The following is a 19,644-nucleotide window of genomic DNA, read 5'->3' on the forward strand; positions in this document are numbered from 1 at the left end:
GGTCGCCTCCGGTGTGATGTGTGAGTAGTCTACCCCTGGACTATGGGTCCATAGCAGTAGCTAGATGGTTGTCTTCTCCCCATTGTGCTATCATTGTCGGATCTTGTGAGCTGCCTATCATGATCAAGATCATCTATATGTAATTCTATATGTTGCGTTTGTTGGGATCCGATGAATAGAGAATACTTGTTATGTTGATTATCAAAGTTATGCTTATGTGTTGTTTATGATCTTGCATGCTCTCCGTTACTAGTAGATGCTCCGGCCAAGTAGATGCTTGTAACTCCAAGAGGGAGTACTTATGCTCGATAGTGGGTTCATGCCGCATTGACACACGGGACGGTGACAGAAAGTTCTAAGGTTGTGTTGTGCTTGTTGCCACTAGGGATAAAACATTGATGCTATGTCTAAGGATGTAGTTGTTGATTACATTACGCACAATACTTAATGCAATTGTCTGTTGCTTGCAACTTAATGCTGGAGGGGTTCGGATGATAACTTTGAAGGTGGACTTTTTAGGCATAGATGCGGTTGGATGGCGGTCTATGTACTTTGTCGTAATGCCCAATTAAATCTCACTATACTCATCATGATATGTATGTGCATTGTCATGCTCTCTTTATTTGTCAATTGCCCAAGCTGTAATTTGTTCACCCAACATGCTGTTCGTCTTATGGGAGAGACACCTCTAGTGAGCTGTGGACCCCGGTCCAATTCTCTTTACTGAAATACAATCTACTCGCAATACTTGTTCTACTTGTTTTCTCGCAAACAATCATCTTCCACACAATACGGTTAATCCTTTGTTACAGCAAGCCGGTGAGATTGACAACCTCCTCTGTTTCGTTGGGGCAAAGTAGTTTGGTTGTGTTGTGCGGGTTCCACGTTGGCGCCGGAATCCCGGTGTTGCGCCGCACTACATCCCGCCGCCATCAACCTTCAACGTGCTTCTTGGCTCCTCCTGGTTCGATAAACCTTGGTTTCTTTCCGAGGAAAAACTTGCTGCTGTGCGCATCATACCTTCCTCTTGGGGTTGCCCAACGAACGTGTGAAATACACGCCATCAAGCTCTTTTACGGCGCCGTTGCTGGGGAGATCAAGACACGCTGCAAGGGGAGTCTCCACTTCTCAATCTCTTTACTTTGTTTTTGTCTTGCTTTATTTTATTTACTACTTTGTTTGCTGCACTTATATCAAAATACAAAAAAAATTAGTTGCTAGTTTTACTTTATTTGCTATCTTGTTTGCTATATCGAAAACACAAAAAAATTAGTTTACTTGCATTTACTTTATCTAGTTTGCTTTATTTACTATTGCTAAAATGGCCAACCCTGAAAATACTAAGCTGTGTGACTTCACAACCACAAATAATAATGATTTCTTATGCACACCTATTGCTCCACCTGCTACTACAGCAGAATTCTTTGAAATTAAACCTGCTTTACTTGAATCTTGTCATGAAAGATCAATTTTCCGGAATTAGTTCGATGATGCTTGCTGCCCATCTTAATAATTTTGTTGAACTATGCGAAATGCAAAAATATAAAGATGTAGATGGTGATATTATTAAACTAAAATTGTTCCCTTTCTCATTAAGAGGAAGAGCTAAAGATTGGTTGCTATCTCTGCCTACGAATAGTATTGATTCATGGACTAAATGCAAGGATGCTTTTATTGGTAGATATTATCCCCCTGCTAAAATTATATCTTTGAGGAGTAGCATAATGAATTTTAAACAATTAGATACTGAACATGTTGCTCAAGCTTGGGAAAGAATGAAATCTCTCGGTTAAAAATTGCCCAACCCATGGACTGACTACTTGGATGATCATCCAAACCTTCTATGCAGGACTAAATTTTTCTTCACGGAATTTATTGGATTCAGCTGCTGGAGGTACCTTCATGTCCATCACTCTTGGTGAAGCAACAAGGCTTCTTGATAATATGATGATCAACTACTCTGAATGGCACACGGAAAGAGCTCCACAAGGTAAGAAGGTAAATTCTGTCGAAGAAACCTCTTCCTTGAGTGATAAGGTTGATGCTATTATGTCTATGCTTGCGAGTGGTAGGCCTAATGTTAATTATAATAATGTTCCGTTAGCATCATTGGCTGCTCAAAAAGAATATGTTGATGTGAATTTCATTAAAAATAACAATTACAATGATTCTAGGCCATATCCTGCCAATGGTAATTCTCATGGTAGATATGTTTCACCTAATGAAGAGAAGATATTAGAAATTGAAAGATCCACTAAGAGCTTTATGCAATCACAATATGAGCAAAATAAGTTGTTTACTAAAACATTGAATGAGCAATCTACCTTGTTGAAGAATATAGGGAATCAACTTGAAAATCTGAATAGGGAGATCTCGGGGTTGCAAACTAAACTTGCTAATGCTGAGAACCGAATTTCATACATGTCCGCATCACAATCTTCTTTAATTAATAAAATGGCTGCTAAACCTGAGGATTTAGATGATAAAATTACTACTACAGCAAATGCCATTCAAGTTAGAATTAATGAGAATATAAGATTAATGGCTGAACTGCGTGCTAGGTGGGATAGAGAAGAAAATGAAAAACTAGCTAAAGAGAAGAATATAGCTAAAGTTTGGACTATTACCACCACTAGTAATGCTAATGCTACACATGTTGCTGCACCTCCTACTCATACTAATAAAAGAATTGGTGTTAGCAATGTTTCCACTTCTAATGCAAAGCGCGAAAAACTGCTGAAAGCTGCTAAAACTGCTGAAATTGCACTGTGATAAAGCTGCTGAAATTTTTTCCAACATTGGGGATGATGATCCCATTGCTTTAGATTATAATGGTTTGAATTTTGATGATTGCCACATCTCTGAAGTTATAAAGTTCTTGCAAAAACTTGCTAAAAGTCCTAATGCTAGTGCTATAAATTTGGCTTTCACGCATCATATTACAAATGCTCTCATAAAAGCTAGAGAAGAGAAACTAGAGCGCGAAGCCTCTATTCCTAAAAAGCTAGAAGATGGTTGGGAGCCCATCATTAAGATGAAGGTTAAAGATTTTGATTGTAATGCTTTATGTGATCTTGGTGCAAGTATTTCTGTTATGCCGAAGAAAATTTATAATATGCTTGACTTGCCACCGCTGAAAAATTGTTATTTGGATGTTAATCTTGCTGATCATTCTACAAAGAAACCTTTGGGTAAAGTTGATAATGTTCGCATTACCGTTAACAATAACCTTGTTCCCGTTGATTTTGTTGTCTTGGATATTGAATGCAATGCATCTTGTCCAATTATATTGGGAAGACCTTTTCTTCGAACTGTTGGTGCTATTATTGATATGAGGGAAGGAAATATAAAATATCAATTTCCTCTCAAGAAAGGTATGGAACACTTCCCTAGAAAGAGAATGAAGGTACCTTATGATTCTATTATTAGAACAAATTATGATGTTGATGCTTCATCTCTCGATGTTACTTGATACACACTTTCTGCGCCTAGCTGAAAGGCGTTAAAGAAAAGCGCTTATGGGAGACAACCCATGTTTTTACCTACAGTACTTTGTTTTTATTTTGTGTCTTGGAAGTTGTTTACTACTGTAGCAACCTCTCCTTATCTTAGTTTTGAGTTTTGTTGTGCCAAGTTAAGCCGTTGATAGAAAAGTAAGTACTAGATTTGGATTACTGCGCAGTTCCAGATTTCTTTGCTGTCACGAATCTGAGCCCACTGCCCTGCAGGAAGCTCAGAAAATTATGCCAATTTACGTGCATGATCCTCAGATATGTACGCAACTTTCATTCAATTTGAGAATTTTCATTTGAGCAAGTCTGGTGCCATTTTAAAATTCGTCAATACGAACTGTTCTGTTTTGACAGATTCTGCCTTTTATTTCGCATTGCCTCTTTCGCTATGTTGGATGAATTTCTTTGATCCACTAATGTCCAGTAGCATTATGCAATGTCCAGAAGTGTTAAGAATGATTGTGTCACCTCTGAATATGTCAATTTATATTGTGCACTAACCCTCTAATGAGTTGTTTCGAGTTTGGTGTGGAGGAAGTTTTCAAGGATCAAGAGAGGAGTATGATGCAACATGATCAAGGAGAGTGAAAGCTCTAAGCTTGGGGATGCACCCGGTGGTTCACCCCTGCATATATCAAGAAGACTCAAGCGTCTAAGCTTGGGGATGCCCAAGGCATCCCCTTCTTCATCGACAACATTATCAGGTTCCTCCCCTGAAACTATATTTTTATTCCATCACATCTTATGTGCTTTTTCTTGGAGCGTCGGTTTGTTTTTGTTTTTGTTTTGTTTGAATAAAATGGATCCTAGCATTCACTTTATGGGAGAGATACACGCTCCGCTGTAGCATATGGACAAGTATGTCCTTGGTTTCTACTCATAGTATTCATGGCGAAGTTTCTCCTTCGTTAAATTGTTATATGGTTGGAATTGGAAAATGATACATGTAGTAATTGCTATAAATGTCTTGGGTAATGTGATACTTGGCAATTGTTGTGCTCATGCTTAAGCTCTTGCATCATATGCTTTGCACCCATTAATGAAGAAATACATAGAGCATGCTAAAATTTGGTTTGCATAATTGGTTTCTCTAAGGTCTAGATAATTTCTAGTATTGAGTTTGAACAACAAGGAAGACGGTGTAGAGTTTTATAATGTTTTCAATATGTCTTTTATGTGAGTTTTGCTGCACCGGTTCATCCTTGTGTTTGTTTCTAACAAGCCTTGCTAGCCTAAACCTTGTATCGAGAGGGAATACTTCTCATGCATCCAAAATACTTGAGCCAACCACTATGCCATTTGTGTCCACCATACCTACCTACTACATGGTATTTTCCAGCCATTCCAAAGTAAATTGCTTGAGTGCTACCTTTAAAATTCCATCATTCACCTTTGCAATATATAGCTCATGGGACAAATAGCTTAAAAACTATTGTGGTATTGAATATGTAATTATGCACTTTATCTCTTATTAAGTTGCTTGTTGTGCGATAACCATGTTTACTGGGGAACACCATCAACTCATTGTTGAATTTCATGTGAGTTGCTATGCATGTTCGTCTTGTCGGAAGTAAGGGCGATCTACACTGAGTTGAATGGTTTGAGCATGCATATTGTGAGAGAAGAACATTGGGCCGCTAACTAAAGCCATGTTCCATGGTGGAAGTTTCAGTTTTGGACAAACATCCTCAAATCTCTAATGAGAAAAGAATTAATTGTTGTTGAATGCTTAAAGCATTAAAAGAGGAGTCCATTATCTGTTGTCTATGTTGTCCCGGTATGGATGTCTAAGTTGAGAATAATCAAAAGCGAGAAATCCAAATGCGAGCTTTCTCCTTAGACCTTTGTACGAGGCGGCATAGAGGTACCCCTTTGTGATACTTGGTTAAAGCATATGTATTGCGGTGATAATCCAGGTAGTCCAAGCTAATTAGGACAAGGTGCGGGCACTATTAGTACACTATGCATGAGGCTTGCAACTTATAAGATATAATTTACATGATGCATATGCTTTATTACTACCGTTGACAAAATTGTTTCATGTTTTCAAAATCAAAGCTCTAGCACAAATATAGCAATCGATGCTTTTCCTCTATGAGGACCATTCTTTTACTTTCAATGTTGAGTCGGTTCACCTATTTCTCTCCACCTCAAGAAGCAAACACTTGTGTGAACTGTGCATTGATTCCTACATATTCGCTTATTGCACTTATTATATTACTCTATGTTGACAATATCCATGAGATATACATGTTACAAGTTGAAAGCAACCGCTGAAACTTAATCTTCTTTTGTGTTGCTTCAATACCTTTACTTTGAATTATTGCTTTATGAGTTAACTCTTATGCAAGACTTATTGATGCTTGTCTTGAAGTGCTATTCATGAAAAGTCTTTGCTTTATGATTCACTTGTTTACTCATGTCATACACATTGTTTTGATCGCTGCACTCACTACATATGCTTTACAATTAGTATGATCAAGATTATGATGGCATGTCACTCCAGAAATTATCTGTGTTATCGTTTTACTCGCTCGGGACGAGCAGAACTAAGCTTGGGGATGCTGATACGTCTCCAACGTATCGATAATTTCTTGTGTTCCATGCCACATTATTGATGTTATCTACATGTTTTATGCACACTTTATGTCATATTCGTGCATTTTCCGGAACTAACCTATTAACAAGATGCCGAAGTGCCGATTCTTTGTTTTCTGCTGTTTTTGGTTTCAGAAATCCTAGTAAAGAAATATTCTCGGAATTGGACGAAATAAAAGCCCGGAGGCCTATTTTCTCACGAAGCTTCCGGAAGACCGAAGACGAGACGAAGAGGGGCCACGGGGGAGCCAAACCCTAGGGCGGCGCGGCCCCCCTTGGCCGCGCGGCCCGTGGTGTGGGCCCCCGTGCTGCCTCTCGACTTGCCCTTCCGCCTACAAATAGCCTCCGTGACGAAACCCCCGCACCGAGAGCCACGATACGGAAAACATTACTGAGACGCCGTCGCCGCCGATCCCATCTCGGGGGATCCAGGAGATCGCCTCCGGCACCCTGCCGGAGAGGGGAATCATCTCCCGGAGGAATCTACGCCGCCATGGTCGCCTCCGGTGTGATGTGTGAGTAGTCTACCCCTGGACTATGGGTCCATAGCAGTAGCTAGATGGTTGTCTTCTCCCCATTGTGCTATCATTGTCGGATCTTGTGAGCTGCCTATCATGATCAAGATCATCTATATGTAATTCTATATGTTGCGTTTGTTGGGATCCGATGAATAGAGAATACTTGTTATGTTGATTATCAAAGTTATGCTTATGTGTTGTTTATGATCTTGCATGCTCTCCGTTACTAGTAGATGCTCGGCCAAGTAGATGCTTGTAACTCCAAGAGGGAGTACTTATGCTCGATAGTGGGTTCATGCCTGCATTGACACCGGGACGATGACAGAAAGTTCTAAGGTTGTGTTGTGCTGTTGCCACTAGGGATAAAACATTGATGCTATGTCTAAGGATGTAGTTGTTGATTACATTACGCACAATACTTAATGCAATTGTCTGTTGCTTGCAACTTAATACTGGAGGGGGTTCGGATGATAACCTGAAGGTGGACTTTTTAGGCATAGATGCAGTTGGATGGCGGTCTATGTACTTTGTCGTAATGCCCAATTAAATCTCACTATACTCATCATGATATGTATGTGCATTGTCATGCTCTCTTTATTTGTCAATTGCCCAACCGTAATTTGTTCACCCAACATGCTGTTCGTCTTATGGGAGAGACACCTCTAGTGAACTGTGGACCCCGGTCCAATTCTCTTTACTGAAATACAATCTACTGCAATACTTGTTCTCATTGTTTTCTCGCAAACAATCATCTTCCACACAATACGGTTAATCCTTTGTTACAGCAAGCCGGTGAGATTGACAACCTAACTGTTTCGTTGGGGCAAAGTAGTTTGGTTGTGTTGTGCAGGTTCCACGTTGGCGCCGGAATCCCTGGTGTTGCGCCGCACTACATCCCGCCGCCATCAACCTTCAACGTGCTTCTTGGCTCCTCCTGGTTCGATAAACCTTGGTTTCTTTCTGAGGGAAAACTTGCTGCTGTGCGCATCATACCTTCCTCTTGGGGTTGCCCAACGAACGTGTGAAATACACGCCATCATCGCTCAGGATATTTTGTCCCAGGCTGGTTGGCGGCATACTAGAAGACTATGTTGAGTTGTAGTCGTAGTATGTCTTGTTTTCGATGGTTGATCTTGTATCAATCCTCGGTCATGCGTGAGTTGTAAACAATACTTTTTGAAACCTTTCTTAATAAAGGGCCGTGTGCATCGTCATGATGCAGAAGCCGGGGTACACCCCCATTTCGAAAAAAACAAACAATCCATATAATGTGGCCGGAGAATATAGATCAGCTCTTTACCCTCATAGAGAAAAAATATTACTTACAAGAATTAATCGATCGATCGCTGCATTCTCTCCCTTGCCTCGGACCTGTGGCCGGCCGACAAGAGGATCTCCGGGGAGGAGAACCGGGGTTTGGAGCTCACCTTTACTCCTGACGAGCTTGATGAAGTGCTTGCGGGCATGAAACCTGACTCGGCCCCGGGTCCGGATGGATTACCGGTCCTCTTTTTCAAGAAATTCTGGGACATCCTTAGATCACCCATTCTCCAGATTCTTAACGACTTTGCCCTAGGGAGGGTTGACATTGCGCGCCTCAATTTTGGAGTCATATCCCTTATTCCGAAAATCCAGGGTGCGGACACCATCAAGCATTTTAGACCGATCGCTCTCATTAATGTCATTTTTAAATTCGTTGCTAAGGCCTACGCTACCCGCCTCGCACCTATTGCGCATAGGACTATTGACCGTATCCAATCGGCTTTCATCAGGGGCAGGGGCTTGCACGAGGGAGTGCTTGCCTTGCATGAGATCGCCCATGAGTTGAGGGTCAAGAAACTTAAGGGCCTTCTCCTCAAACTAGACTTCGAGAAAGCCTTCGATCGGGTAAGCTGGGACTTCCTGAAAGAAGTGCTGTTGCGGAAGGGTTTCTCCCCCATGATCGTGCACCGCTTGATGCAACTGGTCTCGGGTGGCTAGACGGCAGTCAATGTTAACAGTGTCATCGGGGAGAACTTTAGGAACGCTAAGGGTGTGAGGCAAGGTGACCCTCTATCCCCGATCCTGTTTGACTTTATGGTGGATTCCCTAGCGGCTATCATTGCCAGGGCCACCGATGCTGGGCACCTCAAGGGTGTGGTGCCTCACCTCAAGGGTGTGGTGCCTCACCTCATCCCGGGCGGAATCACTCACCTCCAATACGCAGACGACACCCTTATTCTGCTGGAGCCCTCTGCGGTTGGGATTGCTAATCTCAAGCTCCTTCTTCTCTGCTTTGAGAATATGTCGGGGCTTAAGATTAACTTTGCGAAGAGAGAAGTGGTTGTGACAGGGGTCACGGACCTGGAGCATCAGAGGGTGGCTGACTCTCTGAACTGCAAGCTCGGGAGCTTGCCGTTTCATTACCTTGGCTTACCTGTCAGCGACCGCCCCCTCTCAGTCGTGGACTGGAACTTCCTCACGGAGAAGGTCGGGCACAGGGTCGAGCCTTGGCAGGGCCTCTTCTTGGCATCCGCTGGGAGACTTGAACTCACCAACTCCTATCTCTCTAGCCTCCCGCTGTTTGCCATGGGCTTATATCTGCTTCATGACACGACTCATGCGGCGATGGACAAGCACCGGTCCCGCTTCTTCTGGGAGGGAGTGGGGCCCAAACGCAAGTACCATATGGTTGACTGGGCAACTGTTTGCAAGCCTCGGGTGTTTGGTGGGTTGGGAATCCTAAACACCAAGTCCATGAACATCGCCTTAATGGTAAAGTGGATCTGGAAGATCTACCAGAACGAGGAAGGCCTATGGGCAGACCTTCTTAGGGCCAAGTACCTTGGGGACCATGACTTATTCTCCCCGGCGGTTCCCACCAAAGGATCGCAATTCTGGAATGCCATCCAGAAGATAAAATGGTACTTTAAACTGGGAGCCAAGCACCAGATTCATAATGGGCGTAGGACCTACTTCTGGTTGGACTGGTGGACGGGCGTTGGGCCCCTCCGTTTCACCTTTCCACGGCTGTTCGCTTGCTGCGACAACCACTTTGCTACTGTCCAGGGGGCCAGGACCAACGCGGGCTGGAGGATAAGGTTCCGTCGCACCTTCGACATAGCTGAGAGGGTTGAATGGGACAACCTCTGCAGGATCTTTGATCTCTCGCCCGCTTATGAGGGCGACGATGTGGTTCGTTGGGCTCTTGAGCCTTCCGGGGAGTACTCCACCAGCTCGATGTACTCCAAGTTGTCCCGAGGGGGGACGGTTACCCACTTTAAGGAGATTTGGCGCACGAGGGTACCGCCAAAGATCCGGGTCTTCCTCTGGCAACTTCTCCGGGGTAGATTGCCCTCCGGGGACTAGTTGCTCAAGCGGAATGGACCATCGAATGGGCGATGTGCTCTCTGTGGAGAATGGGAAACATGTGACCATATTTTCTTCACCTGCCACATCGCCAAATTTATGTGGGCAGGGATTAGGGAACTCCTTGCCTGCTCTTGGGACCCAGCAGGGGCTGCGGACTTTGTGGCCATTGCCAACGGCTTGTCGGGTAGACTTCGTAGGATAGCGTGGTTCACCTTCGCCGCTCAGTGTTGGGCGCTTTGGAACATCCACAACAAGCTAGCTATTGAGGGCTCCCTGATCTCCAGCCCGGCTGATGCTATCTTCAAAATGTCTATCTATATGCAGAGCTGGAGGATTCTGGTCAGACCGAGGGACCGACCACTGCTGGACGTGGCGCTGGACGAGGTTAGGAGGCTGCACGCGAGGATCCGGGCCGGAGGACAATGACGTCATCGACATCCTGGTTGGAGTGACAAGTATAAGCTGCCTCTCCTGCTACCTCGACGCGGCTCCACGCTTGCCCTTTGTTGTTTTACTTTCGGTCTCAGACTTTATATTTGTATGGAGGCACTAAACTGTTGGAGTTACCTGTTATGTGGTGTGTGTTGTATCGCTACTACTGTTCACCATGTGGGCCTTTATATATAAAGCTGGGCCAAGGGTCTTATGTTTAAATTCTCAGGCCTTGCGTAGCGCCATGCGAGCGAATGGCTCTCTGCTGGTGGGCCGGTCTGCGGGCCAACGTGCATGTCGTTGAGCGTTGGAGAACGGTGCCATCGAGGCGCACTACACAGACCCATCCACCTCTCTTCTCTACCCCTTTCTTCCTCCCGAGAGGCAGATCCGCAGATGCCGCATGCTAGGGTTACTGGCGGCTGCCCCGACTAGCTGCCTTGACGCCCCGTCCTCCTCCCAAGAGCCACAGCCTCCGTCGCCGTCCTACTGCCCCGAGATGCTGCGACCTCTCTCTCTCAATCCCGAGCCCTATCTTCTCCTCCCATCTCACACCTCCCTGACGGCGTCGGCGTGTAGGGCCTGTTGGAGCATCGGGCGGAGGCGGCAGCGAAAACCAGGTCTCGGAGCACGACGAGGGAAGGCTAGGACGTCCTCTCTCTCTCTCCCTTCCTCCCTCCTCTCTCTCTCTCTCTCTCTCTCGGTGGGGACGACGAGAGATCGCGGCGCGGAACAGCGAGCAGGTAGTGCAAGGGAAAGGCGACGACATAAGCCTACGTTCCGCTCTCTCCCAGGGCTCCCATCTTTCTGCTAAGATATCCAATACATATTTGTATCATGTCTGATGATGCTATCTAGATGCAGGCTAAAGGAAATCTTCTTCTTTCTGAGTAAAAACATTAGTTTCACTTTGATTTGGATTCTGGAGAATATATGAATGTTTCAGTTTGAAGTGATCATCAATTTGTGTCGCACAAAAATGGTATGTGTAACCACTAATGTTTGTATTTTTTTTTCCTTTCCTGCTCATATGAAGGGTTGTTTAGTTCGTTTTGGTTTACATCAAAGTCGTGAAGAACATGGAATACCTTATTTGTGACAACAATTGTTGTTGTGTTTCCAGAATTCCAAAGCCTGCTCTCGATGTTGGCCCTCAGTCAAACGCGCACACTCGCTGTTGGTCCACCCCAGCAACGCCGAAGTCATCGCAGCCTTGCTGGGGATGGTGTTGACAGCGTGGGACAGTGTCAGCACATGATCTTTATGTTTCAGGCGGCTTTAGTTACATGTATCTGTTTCTCTAATACTGCTATGAGATTCAGTGGAGGAAGAGCACTGATTTAGTTCCATATGGTATGCACATGCAGTTGTAATCTATCGAACTATATGTTGGCAAAATCTACTTGCTCGGTAATTTAAAGTAGTGTACAAGATACCCACTATAGTAATATTGAGTTAGCATTCGACAGATGTGTTTGATGGATGACAAAGGCTGTTGCATGTTGTTGTGATTTTTTTTTGTCATGAGTCCGGCCGGCGTAAGAAAGATATATGAGCTTAGGTATGTCAAATGTCCCTTTTGTTACCTTTTAAAGCATGGTACATGATCAGGATAGCGGCAATTGAAAAAAATAGTATAGCACATGTATCTTCTCAAGAAGACTCAGAGGTTGATATGTTTTCAGGACCTTTTTGTGCCTAGTGGTGTGCCACATTTCTTAGTCTGCTGCTAAGACTTTAATCCTGGAGGTTTTTATTATCAATATATTGTCGTACTTGTTTTGTTTCCTACCTATTATGCTAATTCTTTGTTCTTCTATTTTTTCTTCGAAATGGGGGAAATATCACCTCAGCTTCTGCATCCAAGGGATGCACACGTTTTTTATTAGATTATTCACAACACCTTACAAGGCTCTTACATCACCGATGTGGGGGGGGGGGGTCAATGAACAGAGCCAACACCCTGACATCACACCAACGCGCATCATCAAAAAACCTAAGGCCTCGACAAGTCGCCCAATGGCGAGCAGGTGACACAACCGGTCCGGCAGACCCTCGGCGCGTACCATCATACACGCTCCAGAAGTCCTCGCCGCCACCGTCTTCCGCATACCCATCTTCAGGAGAGATCAATGCAATGACCTTGCAAGGCCTGCCACCAACGCTACCACGACGCTAGACAGCTCCACCACCCTGCGCATGTCGAACATGGCGTATCCGACGATGCTACCCTGCTGCACCACGCCGCCGAGATTCGTCGTCTTCAACATGAAAGAAAAACGTCGCTCCACCTCAGGACCCTCCAACTTACATCTGCTCCATAGACGATGCCCCTAGGGGGGAGAATGACGCCGTATGCCGCCATCGCCCGACCCGGGATCGGATCTAGGATTTCTCCTGGAGCAGCACGAGTAAGAAGTCGTAGACTGCGACGACGATGCCTTCAAGAAGGTAACGACACGTGACTTCGCCATCGTCCGCCATGACCAACGTCAGAGCACGGTTTTCACCGGCAGCTACGCTCCCCAACTCGTTATTGGGAAAGCGCCGCAGCAGCAGGGAGGATCGAGGGCGGACGCACGAGCCCGCCTAGGCCCATCTGGGCCCAGATCGGAGACCTGCCGTTGAACCCGGCCGAACCGCCACCACGGCGCGCCGCCCCTGGCCGTCGCTGCCCCGCCGTCGCCGTCGATGAAGTGGAAGGAACCGGTGGAGGCCGCAGCCGATTCCTCCTGTCGCTGATGGAGGTAAAGGCCGCCGCCACGCCACCGGGGCTTTGCCCAGCAGCGCAGAGGGTGGCGGCGGGAGAGGGGACTTGAGGAGGGGACGGGGAGAGGGCCGCCGGCTGCCTCCCAGGCGCGGCGCGGCGCCGCCGCGCGGGGAGGGTTAGGTCGTGTGGGGAGGGTTAGGCTTCTATTTATACGCTGCTCTCCATATTGGTATATTTGCCATTGGTTCAACCATTATTTGAGCATCTTTCTGTATCTCTGAATCTCTGATTTACTAAGCAAAAAGTATGAGAGAACTAGGTTTGGTATGATAATGCATCGGCTACAAAGTGTTTTATTAATTATCGTACTGTTTAGTTTTTTGCTTGCTGTCAAAGAGAGGAAGAATGATTACATCATAAGTTGTTATACTTAGATATTGAGGAGTAAGCGTGATGTGGGATTTGTATGATGGCCAACACTACCACACTTGAAGGTATGTGGGTATATAAGTATCCTTAAGAAGATGCATCCCGATGATTTTAGGGCAGGTTTCACTAAATCCAATAGTAAAGGAACAAGCCCTGAATTGTGTGTGTGTGTGTGTGTGCACACGCACGTATGCGCGTGCGCGTGGGCGTGTGCGTTTGTGTGTGACTTCTAAAACTTCCAATCTTGATACTCGTTGAAAATTCCAGGCTCAATAGTTGGTGTTGCTAGAAGTGGGCGTTGGTGAACCTTTTCAATGATGCGATCGCCAGATGGGCCTTGCTAGAAGTGGTAAGAACGGGTGCTGCCTACACTTGGACTAATAAGCAAACAAACCCGGTGAGGAGTGTCCTGGACCGTGCGTTTGTCTCCCCAGAGTGGGAACTTCGTTTCCCTTTGGCACGCCTAACCGCCGAAACCAGGATCGGTTCGGACCATACGCCGCTGATTCTGGATTCAGGGGAGAATGCGCCTCGCAGGACGGCCATGTTTGCATTTGAGAACGGCTGGCTCGCGGTGCCAGGTTTTTCGGAGAAGGTGAAGCTGTGGTGGGCGGAGTTGCTCGCCACCAATACGAATCCTAGGGATCCTATCGACATGTGGCATGGGCAGGCCAGTGGGCTGCGCCAGGCGTTGAAGGGCTGGAGTGCCAACCTGGGAAAGGAGCGAAGGGTGATCAAGGAGGAGGTCCTAGCCCGCATTCAAAGTTTGGATAGAATTGCTGACGAGCAGGGTTTGGATGAAGGGGGTTGGGCGTTGCGTTACCACTTGGAGGACCAACTGATCCAGTTTTTCAGTGAGGAAGAGGAATATTGGAGACAAAGGGGGAAATTGAGATGGACCCTCCAAGGGGATGCAAATACCAAATATTTCCATGCTGTGGCCAACGGCAGAAGGCGCCGGTGCCACATCTCTAGCCTGAGAACAGAGGATGGAGTTATTACTGATCAGCAGGCGATCACGCAACACGTGTATGACTTCTACCGAGCTTTGATGGGGGCTGAGGAGCCAAAAATGCTGTGTCTACGGCAAGATTTCTGGGCAGCAGGGACCAGGGTCACGGAGCAGGAGAATGAGGCGTTGCTTCGTTCCTTTTCCATGGAGGAACTGGAACAAGTGCTCAAGGACACCAAAACTGACACAGCCCCAGGCCCAGATGGCTTCTCCGTGAGCTTCTTCAAACACTTCGGCTCTGGACTCGGAGGGTTGGTCCTACGGATTGTTAACGGTTTTGCCACAGGGAACGGTGGATGTTGCCAGATTGAATTATGGAGTTCTGTCTCTTATCCCAAAGGTAGTGGGAGCAGACTCGATTAAGCAGTACCGCCCGATTGCGCTGATCAATGTAATCTTCAAGCTTGTGGCGAAGGCGTATGCTACAAGACTCTCTCCTGTAGCGCACAGGATTGTATCCCAAACCCAGACTGCGTTCATTAAAGGAAGATTCATTCATGATGGAGCCCTTGCGCTCCATGAGATCCTTCATGAGATCACCAGCAAGAATTTGCAGGCTATAGTGCTTAAACTGGACTTCGAGAAGGCCTACGATAGGGTGAACTGGGACTTCCTGAAGGAAGTGCTCCTTAGGAAAGGCTGTAGTGGGGCCTACATGCATAGAATCTTGCAGCTGGTTAGTGGTGGCCAGACTGCCATTTCGATTAATGGAGAGATTGGCCATTCTTTCGTAATAAGCGTGGAGTAAGGCAGGGGGACCCAATTTCCCCGTTACTCTTTGATCTGGTGGCAGATGCGCTTGATGGAATGCTCACCAGGGCAAAGGAAGCTGGTCACTTTGCAGGGGTTGTTCCTCATCTGATTGAGGGGGGAGTGTCCCACCTCCGATGCGCGGATGACACCATCATCCTCATTCAGAACACGCCGTTGGGCATCACGAACCTGAAATTCCTTCTCATCTGCTTTGAGCTGCTCTCTGGCATGAAGATTAACTTTCACAAGAGTGAAGTACTGGTGCTGGGGGCGCCACATGCTGAACAGGCCAGGGTGGCCAACCTGCTGAATTGTACACAGGGCACCCTTCCCTTCAAATACCTCGGCTTCCCGCTGTGTGATCGCAGAGTTACTATGGCTGAGATGGAGCCATTGGTGAACGCAGTGGCTCTTAAGATGGAACCCTGGCAGGGCAGGTTTTTGTCGTCCGCCGCCCGCCTAACCCTAATCAACGCTTGTCTGTCAAACCTCCCTCCTGCTTTCGGATGGTACACATGATGGTTTTGACAGACAAAGATGCAGATTTTTCTGGGAAGGACAAGGAAACAAGAGGAAATACCACATGGTGGTCTGGGAGGACATCTGTAAACCCAAGGCCCAAGGCGGACTTGGCGTTATAAACACTAAACTTTTGAATCTCGCCCTTATGACAAAATGGATCTGGAGAATGCTCACAGAAGATGACAGCAAACTGCTCTGGCTGCAGCTGCTTAAGGCCAAATACCCCGTGGACCAGTTCTTCTCGTCTTCAGCGGTGGGAGGTTCGCCCTTCTGGCACAGTTTACACAAACTTAAGGCTGTCTTCAAACAGGGTGCGAGATTCTTCCCTGGTAGCAACTCTGATGTCCGGTTCTGGACTGATCACTGGACTGGGGAAGACGCCCTCAGTGTGAGGTACCCTAGGCTGTTCCAAATTTGTGCGGATCCAGAGATCACAATTGAGCGTGCCTATGAAGGTGACGGTTGGCGCATCTTCTTTAGGCGCTCTTTTGGTCAGGAAGAAACCACCCTTTGGTTACAACTCGGTTCGAGGAATTAGAGGACGTGGTTCCATCGGAAGGAGGAGACAAAGTGCTCGGAAGCCGGAAGCCGCTGGCCGTTTCTCGGTCAAGTCCCTCTACAACTCTTTGGTGCAGGGTCCGAGTGTCGCCGTTGAGCTTGGCGATTTGGAAAGACAGGATTCCCACAAAAATTAAAATTTTCCTGTGGCGAGTTGTCCGGAGGCCGCCTACCCTCCAATGACCGGATCCTTAAGCGCAGAGGTCCCTCCGATGGGCTGTGTGCTCTGTGTGGGCTCCCCGAAAACGTTAATCACATCTTTTTCCAATGCGTCTTGGCGCAATTTGTCTGGGCTGGAGTTAGGGACATGCTCGGAGTGACATGGAACCCCTCCTGTGTTACCAGGAGTTAGGGAAAGCTGTATTCAAAACTTGAATAGCAAGTCTAAACGCATTCTGCAAGTTCTTTTCGCGGCAATCTGCTGGGCGCTTTGGAAAATCCGAAATAAATTCACAATCGAAGCTGTTTTTCCCAAACAACCAGCAAACTGTTTTTTTCTAACCAGACTTAACTTGCAGCTATGGCGACCTCTCCAAAGGGACAAGGACGAACCACTGTTGACCCAGCTGGAGGCAATGCTTAAAGCTCTCTTTGATCAGACCTGTGCTCCACCTCCACCTCAACCTCGCCAGCCAAGCAGGCCTACTTAGCTGTTCGCTTTTTATCGTCCTGGGTTGTAATCTGCTACTTTCGTGGCCAGTGTGGCCTAAATCTTCCGTCCTATGTGTTTTGTGGGGTGTACCCTAAACTTTGTACCTGTTTGCGCCTCAGGGCTTTATTAATTTAAAGTCGGGCACTTTGTGCCTTCGGTCTAAAAAAAATAGTTGGTGTTGCTTTGTTAAGGAATTGAAGTTTCAACATACCTAGATTTTCTCTTTATGTCAAACCTTTAATCTTTAAATGTCAATAAATTTTACCATGCACATTGTAGGTTCATGGAATCCCTCTTTTGGTTGGTACCTGACATGTCCAACTATCATTGAAATAATAATTTAATAGGGATTTCAATCTCTATTTGGACCACTAGAGCTCTGTATCTTAATTGTTTTATTCGACATTCTTTAGGCAGTTTCCTAGCTCACCATTTCAAACTTTTGATACACAGAAATGAACTTTATGCATTATTGGATATTTTATAGATTTGTGTGCTGTGGTGTTGGTGCTATATTTTTCCCACTTTAGAATATGCCATAATAGAGTTTCATTGTTTCTTTTTGTAGGTTATGTATGGTTGCTTTGGCCTTTGAGTGGTGAAAAATCAAAACAGAAGTTTCAGGTATGCTTATATGGCAAAACTGATCCAGTGCACAATCTAATTGCACTAAGCAAATCAATTTTGGTCATACTTGCAATCCTGCACTTTATAAAAAGCATAATTTGGAACTTTTATTTCGTTTTTTTCTTAACTATATTATGTAAATTGGTTTTTTTACTTCTCCATGTGTTTTGTAAGGCTTGGGGAGGTTAGATAATTTGCTGCCATGTTCTTTGCAATGCATTGTGCTCTTATGTATCATGTAGCATAAGATTCTAGAATGTTGGGTTTGGTCCTTTATCAACTATACGTTGAAGTTGAAAATTGTAACCGCACAGTTGGCTATTATTTTGTCTATTAGATTACCATGTAACCAGTTTTTCACACTTTTAACCATTTGTACAACGAGGGTATCAATATAAGTTGTGGTCTTCATTTAGTCTGTAAATATTAGTGCTCAGTAAGGTACCCAATACGGGCACAAATATTATTTTGTTTCCTAGATAGAAAATCAAGTAGACTGACACCATTCATTTATTTAGCTATTATGCAAGGAAATTAGCTAGACAGAGAGATCCATTGAGCTATTGATAGGTTAACTCTGGCTTGTGCACTAAGCTGCATCTGTTGGCCACCTACTAATTGCACGGTGTTTGTTCATAAATAAGTGTATCTTTTTTGAGTATTCGTGTTCATAAATATTAGTGCTCTCTAAGGTACCCAATACGACCACAAATATTCTTTTGTTTCCTAGATAGAAAATCAGATAGACTGACACCATTCAGTTATTTAGCTATTATGCAAGAAAATTAGCTAGACAGAGAGATCCATTGAGCTATTGATAGGCTAACTCTGGCGTTTGTTCATAAATAAGTGCATCTTTTTTGAGTATTCGTGTTTATTACAGGTTTATGCAAAGCCACCTTAGTTACTTTTAGTTCGGGTTCCACTATAATGTTGACATGCCACGAGAATTGACTAGGTTAGAGATGAAATCTGTTAGTAATACAACTTCTTATGTGATTAATAAGGTGTTGATTGGGATTCCTTACATGTGGCCCAGCAAATGCGCTGATGCAGGGGTTCACATCTCCATCAGGTTATCTGCTAAGGGAGTGTACAACGTCATATATGTGCCTGATTTATTTTTGCGAATGATACATGTACCTGATATGAAGTTGTAAATAAAGTTCTGCTCCATCTCTGGCAAAAGCAGTTCATTAAGCACCTATAATTCATTATGTTTGGCTTCAAGTTTACACGAGTTTGTATGTATCTACTGTTTTTCTGAGTACATTGAGCTAGGGAGTACTATTTAACCGACTCATCTGAGACTTTTGTTCTATTTATTGATATCATTGCGTTTTTATGGGATTTTGTATTTCAGAATTACTTGCTGGCTCAAATAGATTCTTGTGAAGACATAGGCATGTGTAATTCTTCCTGTCGACTGGGAGCACATTTCAGTTTGTCTTTTGAGGAACTGTGGAAGATATGCTAGGTTGCAAAGACAACAGAGACATAATTCAACCAGATTTTACCTTATCAGTTGAAAAAAGTGTCCTTTGTTTGATACAAAGATGCACAATTGGCGTTTCCATTTGTATTTTTGAGTTAGATATATAATGCTACTTGCGTACACATCTCCTGCTGGAAGTCTCTCGCATCATAGTCTATTTATCTATGGTCATCTTTCTTTTCTCCTTTTCAAGTTTAGTTGAATTTCTGTTGGACTTGACCATACACGCCTGAATTAACCTGACGCAGCATTATTTTGGCAATCAGCTCAAGAGATTTCTGAGTATATATTGATATGGATCACTCTAATGATTCTACAAAATGTAGTTTCAGATCTGAATGCATTTCACTTCAACTGACTAGGACAATCATTAGAAAAATATGTTGATCCGTAAATATGTATGCACATTATTCTTTGATGGTGTCAATTCCAACGAATATTTCCCTCATATGTAATTTGTATTTCTTTCTTCCTA

The 19,644-nt window shown here is 45.0% G+C and overlaps 1 long non-coding RNA gene across 1 annotated transcript; it reads left to right on the forward strand.

Annotated features, from left to right (window-relative positions):
* The first annotated feature begins 11,150 nt into the window (after nt 1-11,150).
* LOC124699783 lies at nt 11,151-18,791 on the forward strand. The gene is made up of 4 exons (XR_007001520.1): nt 11,151-11,393; nt 11,535-11,764; nt 17,616-17,671; nt 18,714-18,791. It is a non-coding gene; the product is annotated as an uncharacterized LOC124699783 (long non-coding RNA).
* Nucleotides 18,792-19,644: the final 853 nt, after the last annotated feature.

The sequence above is a fragment of the Lolium rigidum genome, chromosome 3 (assembly GCF_022539505.1).
Source record: "Lolium rigidum isolate FL_2022 chromosome 3, APGP_CSIRO_Lrig_0.1, whole genome shotgun sequence".
Lineage (NCBI taxonomy): Eukaryota > Viridiplantae > Streptophyta > Magnoliopsida > Poales > Poaceae > Lolium > Lolium rigidum.